A 15,690-nucleotide genomic window follows, 5' to 3' on the forward strand; every position below is an offset into this window, starting at 1 on the left:
GTTACTGATGAGATTCAGTTTTGTTACTTTGGTCCAGAGGAAGAAAGTGTAGAAAATGACACAGTGATTGATGAAAATGTGGAAGAAAATGTAGAACTCACAGTTAGTAAAAATTTTGAGGATGAAATGACAAAATTTACTATCATCTCTAATGAAAGACCAAATTTTACTTGTATTTGTTGCCGGAGAAGCCATTACAAAAATCAAACAAGGAATGTTGATCTGTATTAAAAAAGTTAAAATGAAGATAATTATAAGTGGAAAGATTTTGCAACATATATATTTCTGGAAAATTGTTTTGATTTGGGTGAAGATCAGCGTATTTGTAAATACTGTTATAACAAGTTAGAAGAAAATAGAATGCCAGCTAGAGCTGTACATAATAATTTAGAATTGGTTGATATTCCTCCAGAACTTTCTGATTTAAATACGTTTAAGTCTATACTCATTCAATGTGTCCATCCGTTTCAGACCATAGTGCGTATGGAGCCAAAAACTGGTAAATTACCTCCTTCGGATTTACAAAGAGGTTTAAAAGGAAGAGTTGTCTATTTGCCATTGGATTTGAAAAAAAATATGGAAACAATTGATGCAGATACTTTGGAAACTGAACCATTAGTTATTCTGGTTAATGGTGTACCTACAAAGAATAAGAAAATTTGGCAGGAGCTGGTGGATGTACGAAAAGTACAAAGAGCAAATTTATATTTGAAAAAAAATAATAAATGGTATGAAGCCATTTATATGGATGAAGATGAAGAAGAAATACTAGAAGACACAGGAATACCAACTGGGCAACTTGAAAAAGTGGATAAGTCAAAAGAAGAAGAAATTTATGAACATTTCAGCATACATCCTCTACATTCTAAAGAAGTTATGGGAAATGCTATTGATCTGTTTCAGATGAAGTAAGCACAAGGAACTCCTGTGAGTGTATTGGACGAGAGCTTGGAAGCTTGTTGTTTTCCCCAGCTGTTTCCTACAGGAGAAGGAGGACGATATGATGAACGTCCAGTACAGATTCCTGCTTCTGAGTATCGGACTACAAGACTATATGCAGAAGATCCGAGATTTCGTCAAAGTATTCCTTATTTGTTCCATCTTTTATTTGAAAGTGACTTGTCAGCACTATCTTATGCAGTAAATCACATTTTGAAAACTGGAGTACATCTACGTAATGTGACTGCAAAGGATTTTATGAACAAAGTGCAACAGCGAGATGATCATTTGGAATCTCAATTGATCAATTTGATGGCTTGTCAGCGTGGGACGAATGAATATTGGTACCGACGCCATGGAGAATTGAAATGTATGTTACGGAATTTAGGAACTCCTACATGGTTCCTTACCCTAAGCTGTGCTGAGTACGCTTGGGATGATCTTCTGGATTTTCTTCGAGAGGCAAATTCAAATATTGAAAACATCCAATACAAGACAGCAGGAGAATTGTGCTCATTGGATCCGCTTAATGTTTGCAGATATTTCAATCATAGATTTGAGGCTATGATGTCCTTCATCTGCAATAAAAAAAATCCACCTCTTGGAGAAGTTGTGGATTTCTTTTGGAGAAAAGAGTACCAAGCAAGAGGTGCTCCTCATATTCATATGCTGTTGTGGATCAAGGATGCTCCAAAATTTGGAACAGATTCTGATGATGCAGATTTAAGTTTCATCGAAGGATATGCAACATGTGCTATACCTAAAAGCACAGAAGATAAAAATTTAAAAGAGCAAGTTTTACATTTCCAAAGTCATCGGCGTGGAAAATAATGTTGACGAAAGTACAAGAGTAAAGATAAATTCTACACAAAATGTCGATTTGGATTTCCACGACCTGTTCTTTCAAAAGGAAGAGTAAACAGTTTTATGTCAGCTGTGCGACATACTATTACAAGAAAATCACCTAAGAATACCTACAACCTAAGAAGAAAAGAAGAGTCAAAATATATAAATAACTACAACCCAGTCATTTGATCCATGTGGAATGCTAACATGGATATACAGTATGTGGCTGACAATTCTATTGCTGTTGCTCGCTATGTCACATCTTACATCACTAAATCTGAGAAAACGGAATTGAAGGAAATGTGGGAAGAGATTTCTCACGAGAAGACTGTCAGTAAGAAGCTATACAGTTTCAGTTTAAAGATGTTATCGCATCGAGAAATTGGATCCTACGAATGCTCAGATAGGTTATCATCTGCAAGTCTGTACTCAAAATCCAGAAGAATAATTTGGGCAAGTTTAGGTCTTGCAGGAATGCGAAATCGGGTACTGAAATCTATTCGAGAAATTGAGTATTTAGCAGAGTTCGAACCAGAAAGTACAGACATTTTAAGAACAAACATGTTGGACACATATTACCCACAAAGAAGTCATCGCCTTGAGAACATGTGTCTCTAAGAAGCGCTGCAGAACTTTATTTTTAAACGGAATGTCACAGAAGATATCAACAATGGAAAATATAAAGTCATTGGTGAGGAAGGATGTTTGGTGAAGCAAACAAAAGGAAGTTTGATAAATCACCGGAAGCTGAGTTGCGACACTCCTGATAAAAAGGAATTTTACTACTTGGCACTTTTGCAGCTGTTTAAACCATGGCGTTCAGAGGACGAACTACTTGGAGAATTTCAGAGCTATGAAGATTCCTTCAATGCTAGCAAAGACAGCGTCGAATGCAGTACTTTCACAACTTATGTTCAAATGTTAAATGAAGAAATTGAACAAGAAGCAACAATTGCAGCTGAAGTAGCTAGAGACAGTTCTCAAGACAGTCAAAGTTCTGGGACATTCAGTCAAGATCCTCTAGGACAACCGATCATCGAACATTCAAGCAGCAATATCTATGAACGAAGTGGAAACAGCTTTGAATCAAGCTCAGGAAGATTTAGTAGACTTAACTTATTTGGAGGAGCAACTGAATGAAGAACAAAAACAAATTTATGAAGAAGTCAGACAAAAAATTGATCACGGATTACTACATGAAAATAAAGAGTGCTCATGCACATCTTTTGAACCAATGAGAATGTATGTAAGTGGACAAGCAGGAACTGGAAAAAGTTTCTTAATTAATGTAATTAGAAGCTACCTACAGAAGAAAATGGATTCCATTTTGTCTTGTGTTGTTACTGCTCCAACTGGGTTAGCAGCGTATAACATCAAAGGAGTTACCTTACATCGTTTGCTAATGTTACCAGTAGAGCATGAGAACAAAATACAGTACCACAAACTAGCAGGAGAAGCATGCTTGGAAGTTTCAAGGGTATTGAAGAAAATGAAAGTACTCATTATTGATGAGGTAAGCATGGTATCAAACTTAATGCTTACCTTTGTGCATTTAAGAATGCAGCAAATTCTGAAGACAGACTTTGACGTCCTATTTGGAGGAAAACACGTCATAGTTTTTGGAGATCTTTTGCAACTTACTCCAGTTAAAGGACAACCGGTATTCCATACACTTACACATGAAGACCCAAAAAAGTCATTAGGAAGTATAGGCAATGTAAATATTTGGACATATTTTGAGGAACTCATTACCAATATGAGGCAAGCCAATGATGAGGACTATGCAAGTATTCTGAAAGATATAAGAATTGGACTACTCACAGAACATGGCAGAAAAGCATTACAGAGTCGATTGCTGAGTAATTTGTTTCCAACAGAACAAATAGTTCCAGAGAAAATATACAAGGAAATTGCAGAAAAAAATACTGTAATCTGCTTAATGCCAACACTACATGAATGTTCTGTATTCAATCAAGAACTTTTGAAATTGGAAAATGAAGAGATTATAAAACTGGAAGCTGTGGATAAAATAGAACATGAACGAATAACTGTTATATTGACAGGCAAACTGGGTACTAAGTTGGATACTCTGGAGAAAAACATTTCAAAAACAGCAGGTTTGGAAAAGAATCTTTATGTGTGTATGAACTGTAGAGTAATTTTAAGACGGAATTTGGATGTAGAGAAAGGTTTAGTGAATGGAGCTATGGGAAGAGTCGTGGGTTTTATTAATTACCAGAAAAAAGTTGGAATTGAATGTTTAAAAATAAAATTTGATCAGATACAAGAGGTTAAAGACATTTGTCGTTGTTCAGTTCGTTTCTTGCTTGTGAAAGACTTATATGTGCGTAGGAACCAGTTTCCGTTTTCTCTAGCATATGCTGTAACTATTCACAAATCTCAAGGATTAACTGTTGATAGTGCTTTTGTAAACATTGGATCTACTGTGTTTAAAGAAGGTATGGCATATGTTGCTTTGTCACGCGTGAAAAAATTATCTGGTTTATTCATGATAGACTTTGATGATTCAAAAGTAAGTGCTGATGAAAACTGTGTAAAGGAGTATAATATAATTAAGAAGAAGCTATTCTCCTCATTTAGGTCAGTATCCTGTGTTTGAAAAACGTGTTGTTTGTCGGAAAAGGAGATTTGAGAATATCTGTAATGAGGGTGTACAGAAGAGAAAACAAAAGGATAGTGATGTGACTGCAAGCAAATAGAAAAAGGACAGTGTGGAAGAGGTTGTAGGTTGTCATTTTGAAAATAGCTCTGGTGTCAACTGCTACGCAAATGTAGTGCTGAATGTTGTATTTTATCTTGAATTTTTGCAAGAGCAGATAATACTAAATCATGAAAAAAGATTCTGTTCTTTGCTGAGTCTCCTCTATGAGAAGCTGAGTAATGATAAAACTAAAATAGAAAGTGCTTTTGATGTTAGAAATCTTTTAGATGTATGTTCTGGACGTACACAGTTTACACAAAATGTCCAGCAAGATGCACAGGAATTCTTGATGTATATCCTGATGGTACTGGAAGATGAAGGGGTAGAAGTAGAAACTGTATTTGGTGTCTCATATAAATGGGAACATTGTTGTGATAACTGTATGAACACAAGCAGTAGTAATGTTGATTCTGAAAGGTTCATATATTTACCATAACCAGAGAGTAAAACAGTGACTTTTAGTAAATTAGTTAAAGATGCTAATCACAACATGGAATGTTCTCAATGTAAATCAGACATGTTGTCAACGTTATTTTTAAAGAAATATGGACAGTATGTAATTTTAATGATGCAACGTTGTAGAGCTGATGGTTCAAAATTGGACACTTTAATAAAGAAGTTTACAGGACAACAATTATCAATATCTGGAAAAACTTTTGTTGCATTTGCAATAATTTTTCATGATGGACCTTCTATAACTTCTGGTCATTACACAGTTTATCTTAAATGTGAAAAAGGATGGACACTGTGTAATGATTCTCAATTGATTTTCAAGCAACTTTTGCCTTATGATTTACCCAATTGTTATCTAATTTTTCTGAAACCCAAATTTTAAATACTAACATCATCATTGGAAGAAAGCATTATTAAAATTTAAAAGGATTTAAATTGGATATTTCTCTCAAAAGAGATTTTAAACTTACCATTTGGCCGTAAGGAAAGGTAAAACAAACAATTGTGGACTTCTTTGACAGATATTATTTTGGAAAATGTTCTTTTGCAACAAGGTTTACAGACGTTATTTTTTGGAAATTGTTATTCTTCTTAAAAGGTATTTTTAACATTTCTATTAAAGTATGTTTTAGTGAGGATACATTTGGGGCTTTTTTAAACAATCTTTCAGATTGTTTTTTTTTTTGCCCGCTGTTAAATGATGAATACAATTGATTTCACTATTTTCAGTGAAAATCAAAACATTCTGAAAACAGCAAAAAAAGGGTAAAAAATTGCTTTGCTAAATATGAAAAAACATGTACTGTTTAATAAAGTGTATTGTTGAATATTAATACTTTTTTTCTTTTTTTCAGAACTAGAAAGAAAATTTAGAAGATGGTATTCAGTTATCTTTGCAATTAAATAAAAACATTTAATTCTAAATTATTTATTTTGATGGTCAGGTAAGTTTAACATATTCGTATGTGTCACTGGTTTCGTGTCATGCTTCCTTTTCTTCACCTCTCCTTACTCTACTTTTCTCATTTCTCTTCTCACTCTCTCTTCCTGCTTTACTACTCTTTTGTAACTTCCTCACTCCTTCTATACTACTCCCCTACCTTTACAACCTCCATCACTAATTTTTCATCCATGTTTCTTTTTCTGTATCCATATGTCTTAGTCTTTTTAACTGCCTTACTCCTTCTCAGTTGTTTGCTCTCTGTGTCTGTATCTGTCACTCTTGGTTTGTCTGTTTTACCCTTAATTTCCTTAACAACTCTGGGGCACATTTACAAGCCACCTGCACCACCACTACGTCAATTTTCTTGACGAACTAGTTGCGCAGGGTGCTTTTCCATATTTACAAGGAGAGGATAAGCCTCTTTGTGTGTCTTTTCCTCTCCTTGTAAATACAGGCAATTCTAATGCAGCACTAAAATGAGCTATTATCTTTTTTGGGTACCTATACATAAATACTGATGCAGAGTTTAAAGTTTAATAGGAAGACTCTCTTCCCTTCATCTGTGAAATGTACATCATCTCTTTTTTAATTACTTTGCCACTCCCCTCTCTTTCTCAGGGAGTCCCTGAAGGTTTACTAAAGGTGAAAAAAATGATTTAAAAAAAAAAAAAAAATCCATTGGGTGCGCTCTGGGTGCGCGCACTCTAAAAAAAAAAAAAAGAAATAGATTCTAAAAAACAAGTTTTTGTGTTTTGATTTTAGGTGGCTCTAAAAAGAGCCCTTGAGTTAATGTAGGGACAGAGGAAGAGAAAAACGAAAAAAAAAAATAAGAAAATTATGGCCTTTCGCAAGGATGCTCTTCAAATTTTCTTTGAATGAGATCAATACTGCTCTCACCCAAAGAAATAAGAAGACCACAATCCATGCAATGTGTACTCATCCTCCCAAAACAAGGACGAATATCCAAAGGTGTGGAAGAAGGTGAAGGCACCACTGCAGAAGAAGTGCTTGCCTGAGCTGCCGAAGTTGTGCTCGGCTGAGCTGCTGCAGATGTCGTCGGCTGAGCAGGTGGAGGGTTTGCTCCAGAAGCTCGACGAAAAGTCACTGGATGCATTGCCTCAACGTGCCTCGTCATAGTATGAATACTAAAAGAGTATTTCTTGTTAGGATTCCCACGTGACAAGACGCGCTGACACAGTTTGCAGGTGACAATTGGTGCATTCAGCTTCTTTTGTCCCTCTGGAAAAGTGAAAAACTGCCATATGAAGGAGTCTTTCTGCTTCCTCTGCCTCTGTCTCTCAAGAGTGTCCTGTTCACTCTCAGAAGATGGCTGCTGCTCTGCCATTGTATCTCAACACACAGATTAGCTCCTTCTCCTACGAATCAGAACTAACAATGAGGGGGGTGGGTGTGATTTTGGAAGAATCTGGAACTAAAAGTACTTTGAACCAATGAAAAGTGATGTTTCTGGATCACATGACTTGCCATGAGGGGATTGGGTGTGGTGTTGAAACAATCTGAAACTGAAAGTAATGAAAACCAATTAAAAGTGTTGTTTTATTATTCACATAACCCGAGGTGCGCGCACTGAGCAAGCTCCCTGCGCGCACGGTGCAATTACACATGCGCAAACGCGTATGCGCGCATGCGCTTACGTACTATGCGCGTACGTAACGCGCATATGCAGCACGCGCGTATGCGTCAACGTCAGCGCGCGTACTCTACGCGTATACGGAAGTGTACCGCGTGGAGTACGTACGATGCACGTAAGCATGCGTACGTACGCATGCGTACTAGGTGCGCGCTCCGAGCACGCAGTAAATAGTACGCCGGAATTCATAAAAAATGTACGCAAACATACTAGGTGCGCGCTCTGAGCACGCACCCTAAGAATTTATATATAAAAAAAAAGTGGACATAATTTAATAACATAAATAATTTAATAGAAGATATTAACTATGCTGTTCAACTTTATCTTAATTAAAACTTTAAAAAAAAATGAGCCACACCAAATTAAAGGATACAGATAATATATAAATGTATACATAGGGAAATTATAGAAAAAGAAATATTTAATAAATATAATTAAAAAATACAAAAATTAGCATTTAAAAAACCTTTGAAATTCAATGAAAAAACCATAGGTTTCACACACATTATAGTTAGGAATTAGCATTTAAAAAACCTTGCAAATTCACTGAAAAAACCATAGGTTTCACACACGTTATAGTTAGGAATTAGCATTTAAAAAACCTTGCAAATTCACTGAAAAAACCAGAGGTTTCACACACGTTATAGTTAGCTGGACATTTTACTCGTAAAAAAACAATGAAATTCCCCCGTTATAGTTAGTTCAGCTAACTATAACTCGCGCGCCCGCAATCCACTGCTGATGACGTCACATATTACATCACTCATGACATGGTCAGTGACATCACTGATGACATCACTGATGACATCTCAAATGACATCACTGATGACATCATCCTTGTGATAGAGTAGCACATCTTCTCACATTCTAATATAACCTTTGATACACCGACTAAAAATTTAAGAGTTTCATTCTCAAAACCATACATACTCCAATACCAATAACTACATACCCAATTATTAACTGTTAGGTCTACATACACCTCCACTCATTCACCTGTACAGTCACTCATACTTACAGTCACTCCATACAAAATTATCATATGCATTTATACACCTATATAGACACTCACACACCACCAATCATCCACAGAGGTACTCTCACACCTAGTCAGTCATGGAAATAATCACACTCCAATTTACTCATCTAGGCAGTGAAACACACTCAAGTTCACTTACTCATAAAAATAGTATCACATTCTTACGCTCTTATAGAATGATTGATACAAGCACACACTCATCCATACAGTCACTCTCACAATCACACACTCTCACATCTACCCACTTATATACTCTTACACACATATATACTGCCTTTCACATATGTAGTTAGTCACAAATGTACCACTGAGATATACATTCAATCCCTAACACACCCATACATACACTCACTCAACCATACAGTCCATCACAGATGCAGTCTTAAAACCATGCACCCATAGAATCACCCACTCACACATCTATGCATAGAGTCGAACACACCCTACCCACACAAACACTCATGAACCCATACAGATACTTAGACAACCAATCAATTACCCATATAGAGACTCATATAGCTGTTCTCAAAACCATGCAGCCACTTATACACCAACATACAGACACATACACACATTTACACAGTTTAGTCACTAGGCTGCAGTAAGATGTATTTAATGACTAACCTAAAGAATCATGTTATGCACCACAGAAAATCATCCATTTACACACTTGTACACCCACTCATTCTTAAACAGGCCTTTCCCTATATATATTAAACATATTGAAATTTTTCAAAAACACATACTCACTGGATGATGTCATCAGTGATGTCATTTGAGATGTCATCAGTGATGTCATCAGTGATGTCACTGACCATGTCATGAGTGATGTAATATGTGACGTCATCAGCAGTGGATTGCGGGCGCGCGAGTTATAGTTAGCTGAACTAACTATAACGGGAGAATTTCATTGGTTTTTTACGAGTAAAATGTCCAGCTAACTATAACGTGTGTGAAACCTCAGGTTTTTTTAGTGAATTTGCAAGGTTTTTTAAATGCTAATTCCTAACTATAACGTGTGTGAAACCTATGGTTTTTTCAGTGAATATATATATATATATATATATATATATATTATCAACTGGCGGTCGCCAGTAAATAGTTATAGTTAGGACCGTGTTTCCATAGGAAATCCGCAACATTCTATTTGGAATAACTTTGGCGCCGGTTGACGAATCCTCGCGAAATTTTCATATATATATATCTTCCTTGTTTGTCCCTTGATTAAGTACGCCACTCCACCATCGTTCGTTTCACTGAAACTTTAATTAAGGAAACCGGCATTTCCCCTTCTGCTACAATCTTCCCCAACGCGTTTCGGAGTCCTTACTCCTTCTTCATGGGGTATATGCTGACATTCTAGCAGAGTTCCAAACCACGTTCTTTTAACTATATTTTCAGCTCCTCCCCGGTGAGTTTATTGTTTTCTAATGGCATGATGGGATTCGTAGTTTGGAAAATACTTTTTACCCTCCAGTTGGTCTGCTAGTTGCCAGTGTTAATTAATTATTCAACAGCCCTCCAGTGGGCTACAGGCAGAGAAAGACGCGGTTGATTTAAAGGAACTCCAGTGCCAATCACAGGTTTGTACAGTTCACTCCCGTGTGGACCCTTTCATTTGTCGGGCAGTGCATCCTCTGAGGTGAGACCTACTGCGTAGTTACAGCTTTCTTGTTTGTCCCTCGATTAAGGACGACACTCCACCATTGCTCGTTTCACTGAAATTTTAATTAAGGATACTGGCATTTCCCCTTCTGCTACAATCTTCCCCAACGCGTTTCAGAGTCCTTACTCCTTCTTCATGGGGTATATGCTGACATTCTAGCAGAGTTCCAAACCACGTTCTTTTAACTATATTTTCAGCTCCTCCCCGGTGAGTTTATTGTTTTCTAATGGCATGATGGGATTCGTAGTTTGGAAAATACATTTTACCCTCCAGTGGGTCTGCTAGTTGCCAGTGTTAATTAATTATTCAACAGCCCTCCAGTGGGCTACAGGCAGAGAAAGACACGGATGATTTAAAGGAACTCCGGTGCCAATCACAGGTTTGTACAGTTCACTCCTGTGTGGACCCTTTCATTTGTCTGGCGGTGCATCCTCAGCGGTGAGACCTACTGTGTAGTTACAGCTTCCTTGTTTTTCCCTCGATTAAGGACTCCACTCCACCATCATTCATTTCACTGAAACTTTAATTAAGGAAACCGGCATTTCGCCTTCTGCTACAATCTTCACCAACGCGAGGCACACTGCCCCCCCACAGCCCCGGGGACCGGCACCCCCGGGGCTTTTAAAAAAAAGAAAATACCCTGTGTGGGGGGCTCAAACCCCCCCACATGCCCTGGGGACCGCCACCTCCCCGGGACTCTAAATATTTAGTTGGTCCCTGGGGGCCAACTAGCCCACCAGGTACCTCCAGTAAGCGCCACGGAGCTGTGTTGCAGAGTTTTGTAAAAAGGGGCATGGCCTCGGAACACCTCTGGCACATACAGGAGGTATCTGGTGGGCTAGTTGGCCCCCAGGGACCCACAGGATTGAGGAGGAGTTAATTTGCTAACTTAAAACGCGCCACAGGGTGTGTTTGTAGACAAGTCACCTCAGGCCACACACCCTTCCTTCACCACTGGGCAAATGCACCCTGTGGTGCGTTTTAAGTTGGGGAATTAATTCTCTTTGAATACTGAGGGTCCCTGAGGGCCAACTAGCCCAACAGGTATCTGCAGTATGCGCCAGGGAGCTGCGTTGCAGACACGTGTTCAGTAGCCACGCCAATTTTTACACCTCTCTGGAACGCAGCTCTGTGGCGCTTACTGGAGGTATCTGGTGGGCTAATTTGACCCTAGGGACTCTTAAGCTTCAAGGGGACTTAATCTTAATGAAAAAACCATAGGTTTCAGGGGTGTTATAGTTAGCTGGACTTTTCACTCGTACAAAACCATTGAAATTCCCCCGTTATAGTTAGTTCAGCTAACTATAACTCGCGTGCCCGCAATGCACTGCTGATGATGTCACATATTACATCACTCATGACATGGTCTGTGACATCAATCATGACATCACTGATGACATCACTGATGACATCATCCAGTGAATGTGTGCTTTTCTGAAAATTACATATGCTTTATATATGTATATCTCAAGGTCGATGGAAGAATAAATGGGTATAAGTGTCTAAATGGATGATTTGTTTTTGAAAAATTGAATGTATAACTGACTGATTAAGTGTATCTTAGTGAATACATGGCTTAGTGAGTAATGTTTAAATATGTAAATATCTGTATCAGTCTCTCACTTTGTGTATAAGTGGCTTCATGGGTTGGTGAGTAGCTACATGAGTGTCTATATAGGTTATTAGTTGGTTTTTTGAGTATCAGTATGAGTGTCTGAGTGTCTGTATGGTTCGGTGGAGGGTATTACGTAGTGCATAGGTGCATGGATGAGTGACTCACTGTTTGTTTGTGTTGAAGACAGCATGTGTGCAGGACTGTATGGGTGGATGAGTGTGTGCATGGGTGTGTTAGTGAGTGAATGACTGTCTCAATAGTGTCTTTATGAGTAACTACATATGTTTTAAACTAGTATATGTGACTATTGGTGTATACAAGTGAGTATATGTGAGAGTGAGAGATTGGAAGAGTTCCTGTATGAATAAAAATGTGTTTCTATAAGTGATTGTTTCAAAGACTAAGTATGTGTAAGTTTCTGTAGAAGTAAGTGTGGTGGTGTGTGTATAACTGTATATGCAAGTAAATGGATGTTTGATTCTTTATTAGCATGAGTGACTATGTGTGTGAGTAACTCTATGGATGAGTGGCGTTGTGTAACAGGATTTATAGGTGTGTGAGTATATATGATGAGTGAGTACACGTATGAGTGACTGTATAGAACTGTTGGTGAATGATTGGATGTGTATGTGGATCTTAGAATTACTGAATAGGTTGTTTTAGCTGGTATTGGTATGTCCATTGTTTTGAAAATTTTAGTTTCTATTTTTGAATGTATGTATCAAAGGTTATATTAGGGAGAGAGGAGGTCTGCCACTCTATCACAAGGATGATGTCATCAGTGATGTCATCAGTGATGTCATTTGAGATGTCATGAGTGATGTCACTGACCATGTCATGAGTGATGTAATATGTGACGTCATCAGCAGTGTATTGCGGGCGCGCGAGTTATAGTTAGCTGAACTAACCATAACGGGGGAATTTCAATGGTTTTGTACGACTTTAAAGTCCAGCTAACTATAAGGCCCCTGAAACCTATGTTTTTTTCAGTGAATTTCTAAGGTTTTTTAAATACTAATTCCTAACTATAACGTGCCTGAAACCTATGGTTTTTTCAATGAATTTCAAAGGTTTTTTAAATGCTAATTTATAACTATGCCTACAGAGATAGGACATGTGAAGAAAGAAGAAAAAACGCACAGAAAGAAAAAAAAGAAATGCAGAAAGACGAAGAAAAGTGCAGGAAGAAGGATAACGTGCAGAAAGAACAAACAGAAGACCAGAAAGAAGCCTTGTTGCAAAATCATCCTGTACCCTCAACTTTTTCAGACGGATACTGGTGGTAACGGAGTCTGACTTACCAGTCCTAGAGCCAGTGCTATGTTAAAAGACACTCAGAATACAGTGAAAACACCTACATACACTAGGGAACACTATGCGTTGGGGTCCTCCTGTGATTAGCATGACCTCCTCTGTAAGCCCCTAGTATATAATAGGGCAGGGGATTAAAACTACCTCTTAAAACACGCCACAGGGCGTGTTTGCATACGTCACCTCAGGCCCTGTCACCTCCCTTCCCCACTGTGTAAACACGCCCTGTGGCCGTTTTAAGTTGGGAGATTAAGTCCCCTTGAATCCTGAGGGTCCCTAGGGTCCAACTAGACCACTAAGTACCTCCAGTAAGCGCCACAGAGTTGCGTTGCAGAGAGATGTAAAAAGGGGCACGGCCTAGACCACCTCTCTGCAATGCAGCTCAGTGGCGCTTACTGGAAGCACCTGGTGGGCTAGTTAGCCCCCAGGGGCCCTCAGGATTGAAGGGGAATTATTTCCCCAACTTAAAACGCGCCATAGGGCGTTTGCCCACTTGACCTCAGGCCCCGTCCCCTCCCTTCCCCACTGTGTAAAGATGCCCTGTGGCCGTTTTAAGTTGGGAGATTAAGTCCCCTTGAATCCTGAGGGTCCCTAGGGGCAAAATAGCCCACCAGGTACTCCCAGTAAGCGCCATTTCAGAAAGGTGTAAAAAGAGGCACGGCCTGCACCACCTCTCTGCAACGCAGAGCAGTGGCGCTTACTGGAAGCACCTGGTGGGCTAGTTGGCCCCCAGGGTCCCTCAAGATTGAAAGGGAGTTATTTCCCCAACTTAAAATGCACCACAGGGCGTGTTTGCACACGTCACCTCAGGCCCCGTCCCCTCCCTTCACCACTGTGTAAACGCGCCCTGTGGCCGTGCTAAGTTGAAGATTGAGTCCCCTTGAATCCTAAGGGTCCCTAGGGAAAAACTAGCCCACTAGGTACCTCCAGTAAGCACCACAGAGCTGCGTTGCATAGAGGTGTAAAAAGGGGCGTGGCCTCAGAACACCTGTCTGCAACGCAGCTCCCTGACGCATACTGGAGATACCTGTTGGGGTAGATGGCCCTCAGGGACCCTCAGTATTGAAGGGGAATTAATTCCCCAACTTACAACTGGCCATGGGGCGCGTTTGCAGAGTGCTGCAATGAGGGGGCGTGGCCTCCGGCACGATGCCGGTCTTTTATTTATTTTATTTTTTTAAGAAGGAGGGCTGTGTGGCCCACCTTCTTTTTCTAATTTATTGGCCCTGGGGACCCCATCCCCCAGGGCCTGCACCCTAATTTTTTTTGTTGAAAAAAATACATTGGGAAGGGGGCTGCCTGGCCCCCCTCCCAAGGCCTTAATCATCCCCGGGGACCCCAACCCCCGGGTCATGGCCTTTTGAAAAAAGAAATATTTAGGAGGGGGCTGCGTTGCCCCCCTCCTGAGGCCACTTATGGCCCCGGGGACCCCATCCCCCGGGGCCGGCCTTTGATTTTTTTTATTTTTAAAAATATATATATTTATAGAAACACCTAGGACATGCTAGACAAACCTATCACCATGACGATTTGCGTGATATTCATTAAAAGGCGACTATGCATACAATGAATCCACGTGGAATGTTTTTACACCGCTAGTGAAGCCCTGACATATCTGACGCTCTACCGTGCCTAATCCCGGCGCCCCCGCCGGTGGGTACTCTCCAAGTAGACACCCTTGTCGTTTATTTATACAAACACCGGTAGTTATTGACGGGCACATTTAATACACACGCACACCAAGCCATTCAAAGGGGATTCGACAAAAATTTGACCAAACTATGCAAGAAACCCCCCTCACGGTTAATAAAACACACATCCACCGCCGGATGTGTAATACTTTTTATTTTACTCTCTGGAAAGGAGACGAACCTCACATGAGAGTCACAGCGTGCCCAATGCTATGTTACATATTACATTATATTTCACGCCCCGGTTCATCTTATATCACACTTTTTGGTGCATAGTTTATACCATATACTATATCTAGTTTTCATTTTCAATAGTGCTCTCAGGACTATGTTCTATATAATACTGCGTCCACCTACCCTTTTCACAGGCATTACATTTTGCGATGGCGGGTGGAGGGTCAGGGGGTGTTTGTGCCAAGTGAGCCCAGAGTCACAGTCACAAACGTCCTCTTCTTCCTGTATAAAAGTGAGATTATGCTGCATACTTGTTCATATTTTAAGTAGTTTGTACAGACACACGTTTTAAAAACAATAAAGTTCCTAATACCCACCTTCTCTGAACAGTTAGCTTGCTGCCCCATCCATCTCCTCCCTATCCTCTGTTGTCTGAATCCATGGACTAGCCTCCTCCCTCCTGCCATGCATGGTCTTATGTGCTGCCACTGCCCTCCATTTAGCATGATGTACCAGTCCACTCCTCCTGCCCTCCATTGCCCAATTCTATGGCCCATCATTGACCTCCTGCTTAGCCTCTGTGCTTAGCTTGCTGCCCCTATTCTCCTTCCCCCTGCCCTCCGATGTCTTTGTGCATGCC

Source organism: Triturus cristatus, chromosome 1_1 (genome assembly GCF_964204655.1).
Source record: "Triturus cristatus chromosome 1_1, aTriCri1.1, whole genome shotgun sequence".
NCBI classification, from domain to species: Eukaryota; Metazoa; Chordata; class Amphibia; order Caudata; family Salamandridae; genus Triturus; species Triturus cristatus.